The sequence below is a fragment of the Anas platyrhynchos genome, chromosome Z (assembly GCF_047663525.1).
Source record: "Anas platyrhynchos isolate ZD024472 breed Pekin duck chromosome Z, IASCAAS_PekinDuck_T2T, whole genome shotgun sequence".
NCBI classification, from domain to species: domain Eukaryota; kingdom Metazoa; phylum Chordata; class Aves; order Anseriformes; family Anatidae; genus Anas; species Anas platyrhynchos.
The window spans coordinates 58364663-58378400 of record NC_092621.1 but is presented as its reverse complement, the minus strand read 5'-3'; the positions used below and the strand labels follow the sequence as shown (position 1 = coordinate 58378400).

The window sequence follows — 13738 nt, the reverse complement described above, 5'->3', positions numbered from 1 at the left end:
CCAGAGCTCAGAAAACATATCAGGAGATGCATACAGCAAGATAAACTGTTTGTTGATTTCAAGAGTGATTGCTTTGGAGTATAAAGTGAACCATCAAATGTATCAGATCAGGCACACACTGGTTTTATAGAGAGAATATAAATATATATATAAAGACCAAGTTGCAAGGTTGAGACTTGCTTTCCTTGAGGAAAAGGAAAGTGGTCAGACAATCATGTCACAATTCCTAGTCTCTAATCTTTTGTGCTACATGCCTAAGATTTCTGTCCTTTTCTCTTGGGTAGCTGGTCTGTTCCCTGGTGTTTACAGACTTGAGACAACTGTAATCCATATTTGGTACAAGCAACTCCTTAGATGCTTGATTCTAGCAGCCAGAAGTGCAGCTGGAAGCCACCAATGTTAGAGCAGCTTGTTCCTAACACTCATAAGCTGCTAGGTTTGACATCTGTGCCAAAATATCAAGGAGAAGAGAAGTGAAAGGACATTTGAGAAATGTCTTTACATAACTCCATAATGCCAATGTGGCAGCATTCATTTCTGTGGTTTTGCCCACTAAGTACATTTTAAGCCCTACTACAGTTATAACAATTCAGTGTTAAATGGCCAAAACACTGTTATATTGAATTGCTTGGGATTAGTCTAGGTTTTCTTCATTTATAAATGCATGATAGAAAGCTAAGATGTTTTTCAAACATATCTGCTCAGTAGTATTTATTTATTTATTCGTATTTATATTTTTATCAGCTTGATCGACAGTTAATCATGCCATTTTTTATACAATTAATCATGCCATCTCATACTTCCTGCATAATACGGAAGAGGTCAGTAGCTGTGGCATATTTGTCTATATAGATACAGTTAGGCAAACTGTTAAAGTTAAAATACACTCATTTAGATATATTCAGAACGTAACTTACTGAACAAAACTACAGAAGGGTCAATTTTTCAAAACCCTTGTTACAGAAGGATTGTCTTTCTGAAAAGATTTTACAGAATCTTTCCTGTTTTGAAACTGGAAATCATTCTACTTAACTGTCACATCGAATACAGGACAAATAAAGCAGATACATTCTCCAGCTGCATATAAATCCAGCTGCATTATACTAGGCATTGTGTACTGAAAGGGCTAGGATACATTTTCCTCTTAGACAACTTATGCTAAAGCATTTTTTCAGTTTATCCATTAATGCAGTCTCTGATGTTATATACATTTCTATGCCTTTCACTACCTGGTTTTAGCCTTCCAGTTCCAGCTCCCAGGCTGCTTGGGAAGTTGTCACATCACAGCACAGCCTCTTTTTTCTCCAGTCAGACTGTTGTGTAGAGACAACTTCTCCCACAGCCAGCTGTCTCCTGTTCCTTGTGAGCCTGAAAAAATAATTTTCCTGTAGCAGAGGAATTAGTCCATCTCCACGCTAACCCGGGTGCCATGGCCTGGCCCAGCAGACTCACTGAAAGACATTCTGAATGCAAAGTGTTATCAAATACAAATCTGAAAATCCTTATAGTAACACAGGTAACATCAGACAAATATTCAGATTATGATAAACCAGGAGATCTATGTCAAAATAAATAAATAAATAAATAAATAAATCTTTTCTCACCTCCTTTTCAATAAAACTAAATACAGACATCTGGAAGAGTTAAGGTTAAGAAAACAACAAATCTAGTAATCATTACCTGAGTTGTCAGTCAGTTTTTAGCTTCTTGTTTTCCCATGTGTGCTTAACTCATATTAAATTCTTCAAAAACTTGTTTAGTTTCCTGATCAAGTGGTGTGCATAAGAAAGCTCAACAATTGGCTAAAGCCAGACTTCTCTTACACAGGTGCAGCTCCTCTTTAGACCATTTGCATTTAGTATTCAAGTTCAGTATGTAATATTATCCAATTTGTGGTTTTATTATTCTGACATCTTTGCATACTGCCCCTTTAACAGCAGCAAATAAGCAGAGACACTACAAACACATCACTTAGGGCACTTCTTCCTTATTTGCTGACTGGAGTCTTTAATTCTTTATGTATTTTGCCTACTAACATTACTTTTATTTGTTTTATCTTCATGACAGTGAATTCTGAGGATGCTCGGTCTGTAGATCTAGGACTACATTCTGAAAATGAGGACAGAGGTTTCTATACAGAAAATTTTCATTCTGCTTCCTGGGTTTTCAGAGGAGATGATGTCTCTCCTGATAATAGTCCTAGATGTCTCAGCAAAAGACCTAGACCAGTGGCAAGTAAGTTGTTTAAAGCAACAAGTAATAAATAAGTAATAAACAAGTAATAAATGTCTTAAAAATATATGTAGCTTGCACACTCTGAGGATAACATGAAATCAACATTTTGGAGAAGATGCCAGTTGCTTATGATGCAGACAGGAGCAAGAATCTAAATTCAAGAAACTAAAAGGGGAATAAATAAATAAATAAATAATAATAAGTACGTGGTTCTTATTTAACTACTATCTTGAAAAATATCGTAATTAATTGACAAAACTGATACTGGTAAAAAGTCAAAAATAAACATAATCTCTTGTTGCAAGATACATGTAAATGTAGATGTAATATAATTTCATCACTTCTTCAAGCATCACATTGTAGAGAGCTGTTTCTGGACATAAAGCTTAGTAGTAGTCATAAAATCCATTCTCCATCAAACTTTCAAACATAGTTGGTCAAGAAAGAAAAGCATCAAGTTTTCAATGGATATGAAGGAATTGTCTTGTTCTATTTGCAATTTAAACCCACTCATGTAAACAGATAAAGTGAATAATTTTGTGGGGGTTGTGCCATTTTCCTTCATTTTTCATATGATAAATTACTTAAAGGTAACACAGTTCAAAGAACTAAGAACAAAGTGGAACACCTATCTTTCAAGGAGATAGTTCTTTGTTGGAACTCATAAATTATTCACACGAGAGAAAAAAAATATCTTCTATACATCTCCAGATACGAAAAATCTCCCTTAAACTGTATGAGAATATTCTGGAGAGAATTGTGATTGCCTTTCTTCCCAAAGGAGAGCTCAGAAATTCAGCAAGATATATAAAGTACATATTGAAATATTTATGCTCTTTTAAGTAAACAATATCAACTGGCCTGCTAGTAAAGTAACCTCTAAAGCAACTTCAACTTTTCAAATATTACACAATTTGAAGACAAAACAGCTATCATAAATTATTATTAAATCAGCCTCCATTAAACAAACCCAGTAAAACAGTTCAATGATCAAAAGCAGACACAAAAGAAAATTCAAATTTACACAGAACTCTTTCATGACTATGAAAGAAGCAAGACAATTTGAGAAATGGTACTGATACCGACCCCCCCCCCCCTCCAAAAAAAAAAAAAGTTGAAACATGCAATGGAAAATTAAAGCCGATTTTTACTTTTTACTGAGGATGATTCTGTTATGTCTTAAAGTCTACTAAAATGACATTTCACATGGGTAAAACCACTGATGGTAGGAGATGCCAGTGTGGTGGGGTTAGAATTAGAGGCTGTGGGAGTGGAGCATGAACAGGGAAACGTGGGAGAAAAAAAAAAAATAAAGGATACAATTGATATCCAAGAGAGACCTAAAATGGAAAAAGAGTGATAGTATAATAAGTAGATTTGAAAATTTAGAGCGTGCTTTGTGTTTGCAGCTTAGAGGTCTGACATGCATTCATTTAACAAAGAGCAGAAGTATTTTTCTCTCCAAGAATGTAGTCAGTGGAGTGGAACATCTAAGCGCTTCTCTGCCACCTCATTACAAAGTCCAGCCACTTAACTGCTGATGAAAGTACATTTCATTTACACTGTTAGTCTTTGTGATGTTAGTCAGTCACGGTGTGAGGGTGGTATGCTGTGGAAGAGGAGCAATACCAAACAGCTAGGAGTGATGCTAAACCATCCTAGCCATCTGTGCAATCAGTAACTGTCAGTGCCTGTAAATAAAAAGGTTTAAAAATACACTGCTGCTAGTTAAATTGAATTTGATTTGCAGAGAAGAAGGGATCTCTTTTTCCATTTTCTGCAGTTCGTGAAAGAACAGTGAAGATTGCTAAAGGAACTGGCAACTACCCTTGGGGTTTCCGGATCCAGTTCTCAAAGCCTATTCTTGTGACTGAAGTTGACACAAGTAAGTTGTGTTTGCACCAGTTAAATTCTGCTAGGAAAACATATATAGTAAATATATAATATTAAATGATATAATACTATTATAATATACATAAATGAAAGCACCTATTATGTAATATATAATATTCATATATGTAAATATTTTTCGTAAGTAGTTGATTTAAAATGTTTAAAAAAACATACCCGAATAGCTGAAAACAAGCTATCTTAGAGCCTCACGTGTCTGTAGGCAAACAGAACCACACTGTTCTGTGACTTCCCATGCCAGTTCATACCTCATACAAGTGTCTTCATATAGGCTTTCTCCAGAACTAGTCTAGAGCTTTTTGTGGACTAACATCCATTAATGACAACAGACCCTTCAGGATGAAATGGAAGATGCCATGATCCTCCTAACAACACTCACAAAAGCCCAATCAGCTGGAGACAATTCTACTTGGATGGGTTTCTAGTGAGCCATCTACAAACCTTAACAAGTGGAACGTTAAGTTCTGTGGGATAGACTGAGGATTGCGAGGAACTCCTCATGAAAATGGGGGAGGGGGGGGGAGAGGAGAAGTACATATAGAGCTTTAACAAGTTAAACTGTAACAAGGATAAAAGATAATGCCCCTAGAGGAGAATGATGCAGAACATGATATTGGCAACTACATGCAAGAACGAAATCTTGGGAGTCACCACCCTAAAATCTTCAGCTGTGTGTAATGGCAGCTTGGAAAGCCAGCTAAAGTTGGCCCCATCAGTAACAGCAGTGACAATGAGACACTGGGACTCATTTGGCTAAAACCTTGGTTTCACCCTAGAGTATTGTTTACTGTACCACTCTCTGCATCTCAGGATGGACAAAACAGAGTTTAAGAAGGAGCAGAAGGTATGGGGAACTCAAAGATTTCTACTGCCAAAGGCAGATATAATTAAAAATGTCTCTCCAGACCAACAATGCTAATGAGTGCCCTTAGCAAGGCACCTAAGAATAGCTCTTAATTTCCCAGCTTAATGTATCATACTGATCAAGCTTCCCAAGAACACTGGGCTATTGTCAGAGGCATATGACCCCATTAGCTGAACCCATGATTTTAAAAACTGGATGCTTAGCTAAATAAAATCATCATTAAACTTCAGAAGAGAAAATCAGAAGAGTCAGAAAGCTGAGCAAAGGAGCAACATGCAGAGGAGAAAGAAAAAAAAAAAAAAAAAAAAAAAAAAGACATCCACGGAGGTCAACATGTTATTAAACATTATTAACAAACATTTTACAATCCTCCATATTTATATTAGAATCATGTTTATTCCCTTAAGACCTGAACATTGTTGAATTTATACCTTAGCCGTGTTTTGTGCATGAAGTCCCTGTTCAGTTCTATAAGTCATTCTAACTTGCCTCAGAGCAAACACGCAAACACTCTGCTTAATAAATACTAAAAATAAAGCCTTCAGTTCAGAAGAGCAACTCATGCAAAGGACAGACCTATTCAAAAAAAAAAAATAGGTAGGAAGTAGTTCTCTTAATATGTCTACATCTATTTTTTATACAAGGACCTTTTAAACTTTTACTGTTACCTACACGAAAATAAACATGATTTTGTCAAAATATCCTAGAAATCATTCACTATTTACACATCTGAATGCAATCAGTAATTTCCATTATCGACTGAAGTCTTGACAATAATGTAAATTTAAAAAAAAAAAAAAAAACTTTGCCTACAGAATACTGTAGAAAGGACCCAGTAAGATTAAATATTGGCTATGTAATCCTCTTCGTCCTGAAACAAATACATACTTCAGAATACATTTTTAATTTATAGCCCTTGAAACCAGTTAATCTTCACAGTATAATTCAGTTGAAAAATGATTTACTGTGAATCTGAGAAAGTAATTTTGAAGGAAAAAAGTCATTCTGCTCATCTTATTAGAACCTTACTTTTGACTAAAAAGTTAAAGATGAGTATCAGTTGTTGCTGATTATTTTAAGGAAATAGAATTACTGGATTCAACCAGCATTCATCTAAATAGCATGGCTGTGACAATGTGTACTTGGATAACAACCAATGTGTACTTGGATAACAACCAAGTTATATCAGATTGTTTGGAATTTAAGTCCCCATTCATACAAAGTAATCTGTCTTGCACAGAAATGTTTCTTCTCTCTAACATTAAAAGTTTTAGCTGACTTCCCCATTGTAAACATACAGATCGCTTTAGTGCTCTTGAAAAGATAGTATAACCTAAGAAGAGGTCTTTTATATTAGAATGGGAGGAAGTTTTGTACCTAAATATAAATAGGTAATAGGTCATGAGTGAAGCATTAGCCTTAATACCTAACAATTTATTCCTATAAACTACTAATTAAAATGAAACATAGCAAAACAACTAATAGCATAGTATATCACTGTTATTAAAATTATCTTTATGTTCTGTCTTCAAATGCAGTTGCTTTAAAAAGATAGAGGATTCTTTTTACAGACAAACTTTCAGTGAAGTTTTATTTTCTCAAAATGACTCATTTCATTAAAACAAACATAAAACTTGCATCTGTATTCTTTTTTGTTTGCACAATGAAATAAAGACATTTTAATAAAGTTTTGAAGATTGTTTATGACCATAAAATTTTGTATGAAATCTACAAGGCCAACAGAAACCAAAGAGTCTGATTTGCAAATGATTTGTAATATATATGAGTGTTAACCGCAGCTTTTTTGTGCCAACTATTCATTATTAAGCTTTTATTAACCTTTTCCATACAATTTCTAAGCATTCTCAGAAACACTCTGAACAAACACATTTTGACATGACAGAAAAGTACATAGAAATTACTTTAAGTAATATAGATGTGGAACATTAGTTTCAAAAAAATAAAAAAACTTCTTTTTCACAGTACGTTAGGAATGCTTCATTATAGGTCAGAAGAAAAAAAAAGTCCGAGGAATATGTAGATGGAATCTAGATAACTATATACTAGTTCTTGTAAATGGACCATTTTAGCCAATACACAAAAGGATGATGTATTAACAAATCTGTTTCAGTCCCTCCTTCACTGGCCCTTATCTGACTTTCTATCTTATTTCCCATTAAAGATAAAACCAACAAAATATTATGGCCAAATTGTTAAACATCAAAAGAAACATCAGCACAAAAAAAAAGTTTAGGTCATCTTTTGGTCTTAAATCCAAAGCTCACCAGAATAAGGGATGCTTTTTCTACTGATTTTACAGAACATTGCACGAGATCTCTTTGTTTCTTGTATAGAATAAAACCCTGATATTGAAATGCCAGTTTGCTTCTTAGAGCATTTAAGTCCAAATGTCATTTTTAAAAGACGCTTCTTCACTGCTAGTGATTCTCTGTTTCTGAATGAGCAACAAAATCTTGAAGTTTCATTTACAGACCACTAACAGGTTGCTCAGGAAAACACTTTCCATCTCCAAGCTGAAGTCACAAAAGCTCCCAAAACCTGGATTTGGCTGACAGATACCTCTTTTGCTACAAGAAGAGAAAACTGATCATATTTTGTACATTAAGTCTAAGTAAAATTCCTTTTTTACTCCAGATAGTGCAGCTGAAGAAGCAGGTCTTCAGGTTGGGGATATTCTGATAGCAGTCAATGGAACTGATGTCACCAGCATGCCACATTCAGAAGCTGCTAATCTGGCAAGGAAAGGTAAGTTTGAGATCACAGTAAATTACACAGATGGGTCGTAATTGCTGTACAATGCTTAGAAGATCCAGACAAAATGGTTTCCCCAGACAAAACAGTTTCATACATTGGTTTTTAAATACACTAGCATTGCCTACATCTCTTATTTATCTAGACCATGCTAGAAACACAGAATAAAAGGGGCATATCTACAAAATATTCCCCAAACAGTACATTTATCAGTAATGCTTTTGGCTCTCCTGCCTTAAAGAAGAGGCTGAGAAAGTCCTGAAAGTGACTGTAGAGATCCTAATACCCTATTTATACCTTGTGCTTCCTGATGGAGAGAATTCACAGCTTGGTTCAGTGCATTGAGTAGTTATTTCTGTCACTGAGACCAGTCAGGAGTGCAGAGAGGTTATTTCATTGAGGTGTCCTTTTGCAGCATCAAAGAAACAAAGATTCAGTGATATTGATCATTTCATATTCTTCCTCAAATTCTGATGACAAAACCCAAAGTTACCCATGTTCACACACTGAAAGTCAGTTTACTGCAGTTCTTTTATTTATCCCAAATACAGTTTTGACAAGTGCTCACGGGAAATTCAATCAATTAAAATGCTTTTACAAGACAGTGACAAATTTGTCTTGACACATACCAAGTTCTTTAATTCTAGAAGTGCCATTCACACTGATAAGTTTAAGAGCCTGTCAAGTCTTTCAATAGATAAATCTCTAATTACAGGGTATTTTTAACTCCTCTAGGAGAACACCCCCTGTCCTGAATCTTGGCATGCAAGTAGTATTTCCAAAGTCAAATGTCCTCAAAAGAGAGATCCAGCAATGTTTTGCAAATGAAATTGTGTCATAGTCACATCGTACAACCTAACATTTGTCGTGAGTACTTACCTTGCAATTGATAAGAGGGCAGCTTAGCACAGGTTAAACTCCAACAGCAAGCCTCCTCAGAGAGGGGCACAGATAGTCGAAAAGAACTCCAGGACATGTGAAAGCAAGAATCTTCAAGAACATACTTAAGAACACAGAGAGTGAAAGTGACATTCTGGGCATCCTCAGTATTTTTTTTTATAAACGCCAAATTATGCATACACATTTGAGCAAGGAAATAAAGCCAATTCTCTAACCTAATAAAATATGGAAACGCCTAACCTGCTACTTGGAAAGATGGATCACAAAAACTGTTTTAGGAGGTGTCTTCAGATAGCTGTCTCCATTATAACTGCTCCAGACAAAATGAATTTAATTCCTGGATTCCTCACTGAGAGGAGAAGGACAAGGGTTAGAATACTGCCTTCCTGCTCCATATCCCATAGGGGTATTCAAAATTATTGATACACTGGATTGTAGTTTTCACTTATATTTTCACATTCTTTATGTAATACTTTAGGTCCTGATATCTTGACCATGGTTGTGGGATCAGATATCAGCCGTTACCCTAATACACCCAGGCCTACCTGCCGAGGATATTTGCACAAACGAACACAATCAGCAATATTAAAGGGATGGAGGAAGAGGTGGTTTGTGCTGAAACATAATGGCTACCTCCACTATTACAAACACAAGAAGGTAAGGAGACAGGCTGGTGAGGAAGGAAGCTGTGTCCTGAACTATGAGGGGAAGTAATATTGAAGTCATATTTATAAGCTGACTATCTTGATTTGTAATGTTTACAAAATAACACCAGTACTTAAGACGGTTTTTATATGTGGTGTGTTGAGCATACTTGTTGAGCAATTCAGTCTTCCTTTACACTAGCTGCTGACATACTCAAGGGTTGCTGACAAACTCAAGGGTTTTTGTGGATTCACATTTAATCTTAAAGTTCTAATCCTCAGAAGTCTGTGAATTGAATTATGGCATAATTTAAAAACCCCTGGATGTATAGCGAGTCTTAATGCTGTAAATCACTGTCTCTCCTGTCACCTACAAACATATGAGTATTCTACAAATTTTTTTGCTGCTGGGAAAAAAAAAAAAAAAAAAAGTAAAACATAAAAACATAAAGGGGAAAAAAATCACATCAAAAATAAATAGATAGAGGGAGAGAGAGAAAATGCAGTTTTCCTTAGAAGCTCCATGGGTCTTGGCAGGCTCACCAGCAGCCTCTGGACAGTTACCGGAGGCTTCAGTGCTCGCCTTGCAGCCGGCATCCAGCAGGTGGGGAACTTGGTTCACAGGTGCTGCTCGTAGCCCTAGCCACTAACAGAGGAACTATTGTACGTGGCATTTTACCGTAGTTTGTGGGGCGGCTTAGCAGGTGCTACATGTAATTACAAGTTACTAATCCCTTCCCTTGTGTTGCTTTGTGATGAAGTTATTCACTGAGAAAATTACGTCTATAAAATTAAAATGGATTCATTTCAAAGCTTGTGGTCTGTTCAGGACTTTTTGTGGTAAAGCACTTTGCAGCTTGTAAAAAAGTTTCAAGATTATCCATTAAGAATTAACTCTAACCTTATTTCAAGAATACTTAGTGAAGCTGAAACAAGTTGCCCTAGTAATGGGTTTAGTACCAGATGAAGCCCAAGTAACACCTAGCTATATCTATTCAAGAGTTGGACTTGATGATCCTTAAGGGTCCCTTCCAACTCAGGATATTCTATGATTCTATGATTCTATGATATCTAAAAACATCAGTGGGTATATCAGCTGGTTAGAAACAAGTAGAAACACATTCGTCTGTAACACGATTTGAACACATCATTGAAATTAACCCATATGAAGTCCTAATCAAAAATGATTTTAAAAGCCTAGCATTGCACCAAGTCCATGAACTGAAAATAGTTTTGAGCTCTGCTACCCTGGTCAACTTTTGGTCAACTTTGCATATGAAGGATGTAGACATACATGTACAGATGCACGTATGTAGACATACCAGCACAGATTTACTATAAACATGAGTATAATCTAGACAGCAAGACAGTGTTAGAGTACTTCAACCAACAGAAGACAATAGGGAAGTTAATACAACAGTTTTCACTCCTGATCATAAATCTACCTTTATATTGTTTTTTCAACTACATCATTTCTCTCTATCCCATGCGCCAATCTTCCATCTATTTATTTCATTTGTCTGCTTATATATAAATATAACCTGTATATAAACTAGCCTGTTTATTCATTTTCACATTCATAGTAGAGCCAATCCAGTAAAATCCTCACTGTAATATTTCTCCTTTTTAGTAAAAAGCTAGAAAACAAATTATTATTTACCCTGCTCTCTCCTCCTGATGATCCTAAGAATAAATTTGTATAGACAGTAATGTTAAGATGAAGAAAAGATTTCACATGATGCAGTACAGTTTCATATCCAAAGTGAAATTATTCAAGTTTTCAGGCATTTAAGGTTCTTGATCAAAATCAAACACCTTTGTGGAAAAAAAAATATTGTGAAAAACAACTAAAAATTATAGAAAGAACTTGCTCTTCTGCAATTCTCTACCCACCTGATATTTTCAGTACAAAATGTGGTAGGCTTATTTCACTGCATATGCTGTGATATTAACAGTAGCCATCTAACAAAGGGGTTATGCTGCAGAACCACTGATAAATACCACAAAGTGGCCTGGTTTTCTGTCATCATTATTTCAACACTAATTATTGTGGTCTCAAACCAAACTAAATAAATAAGTATCATACAAACATTTAGGAACATTGAAGAAAAGTGTTTATTTTATTCTAATTGTGTCCTTCATGAGACTCCTGAAATGTAAAAATAAAAATAAATCTAATTATGCCTTTTAAACACCCTCCACTTCCCAATCAATTAAGTACCTTTTTAAGACACAGACTGTTATATAAATTGGATTAAGTATTAGAAAGTGCCTCATAGTCTTTCATTTATATTTAATTACATTTTCTTATTTCTTTAAATTGGCAGGTTTCTTTTTAAGCCTATCTTTTTATTTTATTTTTTTAAACATCTAGCCTTGTCTTATTTAATGCATTGAAAAAGTATTTCAGTCATCCCACAGTTATGTTTTGATAGTGGGCTTTTTAGCATTGAAAGTATGCCTTTGCTTTTTAGCTTCAAAACAGTAAATAAATTTAAAGCACCGCATAAATATGTTATAATAACGATTACTGTTTTTCTTTCATTATCAAAGACAAGTGTCGTTCAACCACTTTTTAAATCATTTCATGTAATTGTTTAAACAGGCTGCTCTCTCTCTCTCTCTCTCCATACTCCAGAGAATATGCACTAATATATTGCAGTACTATTTAAGCACCTGAAAGCATGAGGACCTTCTTCAGTGCTTCATGTGCTCAAAATAGTACTCTGAAGAGGTCTTTTGTAAGGTAGAAAGATGCTTATGCATAAACGCACTTCTTCACCACTCAGCAATCTAATATCCAAAGTAAGTAAGTGGAAGCTCAGATGGATTCCTTTTCACTATTCCTTTATTTTTATTTTTATTTTTTTTTTGTGTGTGTGTGTGTGTGTGTGTGTTTTCTATCTGGGCATAAGAACAACAACACATACAGATGCTGCTCATCCCACTGATGAGCATCCCACTCATCCTACTGTCCCACATCCCACTCATCCTACTGTCTTTTCTAAGAAAATTACAAATAATGTTCTTAGCATACCACAACACTTACATAACATGCCAGGTACACAACAACATTGGAAACATTTTGTTCCATGCTTTACCTCCCTTAAGAGGATAAATGTTTCCACTTAGTGAATATAAAATATTCTTTAAAATAGTAAATTAAGGGCAAGAATAATTCATAGAGACAAAAGTAGTTCAGGATAATCTGTATTTCAGTTACAAGCAAACTAACCAGATTGGTCAGCTTTGAGGTATACCTAGGGCTTGATGCTGATAGTAAGAACAACCACCTACAGTGGTATAATTCTAGTGACTCCAAGAATATCATGCCTGATTTACATTTGTGTAAGACAACCAGACTTTTTATTTATGCTTGAAGGGATGTATATAATGCCATGTCACTGGGAAGGGACAGGCTGTTTCATCTTCTGTTTTAGTTCACACCAGCAAACACAGCTACATTTCCTCATCATTGCTATTTACAGGTAGAAATTATCCAGCCTGAACTTTCTTTCTCCCACCTACATTAAAAAAAGAGATTGATGTTTCTAGAGCACTTTACATATTGATTCATCCATGTAATTGCTGCTGTTTCAGACTCATCTCTATCCAATCACAAACTGATAAATTGATAGCTATTGCAACAGATTCGGTCACTTTACCTACAAGGTCATCTTGTTTTCTGTAACGTGGATGCTGTCACTGACCTTTATTCATCAAGTACTTACTCATATAAGTAACTAAAACACATTTTTCATCTCAGTAGACATAGCTATGTTTGCCACCTCGTAGCAGGAACATGAACACATTAGGATTAGACCCTTGTTTTGAGAAAGTTATGGTGATTAGTTAAGCTTTATAGCAGTTTTACCTACACTTAGAGACAGTGAAGTCCCCCTGTACACTCCACATTCCTGATCCCTCATTGTTCAAACCACTGTATCTTCTCAAGCATGGTATTTCCTTCTTTGCATATGTATCCAAATTACCACCTGAAGAAAAGCTATCTGAGCACACTCAGAGAGAGACAGTGTCGTATACTTAGGTCGTACTATATAAATAGACAAATATGAGCAATCACATTTCTTCTGCATGAGCTTACACTTTTCTTCAGGGACTGAAAGTACATCATCATAGTCAAGTGTTGAGTCTTTCTTTATAGTTAGCGGTGTCTGCTCCTCTCACCCTAGCATTTGATGTTAATTACAGTGACTACAAAGTTACCACAAAATAACTGTGGTGAATCTTGCACTGTAGTACAGAGAAACCATAATCAACTTTACATGACATCAGGAAGATAATAAAAGCAATCTAGCCATGGTAGTAGAACACCAGCTCAACAGGTTAAATAAGTTTCAGTCGGAACTTTGAGCTGACATCACCAAACATCTTTTAGAACTTGACAGCT

At 35.4% G+C, this 13738-nt stretch overlaps 1 long non-coding RNA gene across 1 annotated transcript; it reads right to left on the bottom strand.

The window, feature by feature from the left end:
* Window positions 1-6624: 6624 nt before the first annotated feature.
* LOC113840338 (uncharacterized) lies at window positions 6625-13299 on the bottom strand. Its single transcript, XR_003493161.3, has 4 exons — window positions 9871-13299; window positions 8663-8786; window positions 8081-8189; window positions 6625-7764 (listed from the first exon to the last, which is right to left on the bottom strand). It is a non-coding gene; the product is annotated as an uncharacterized lncRNA (long non-coding RNA).
* Between the last annotated feature and the right edge of the window lie 439 nt (window positions 13300-13738).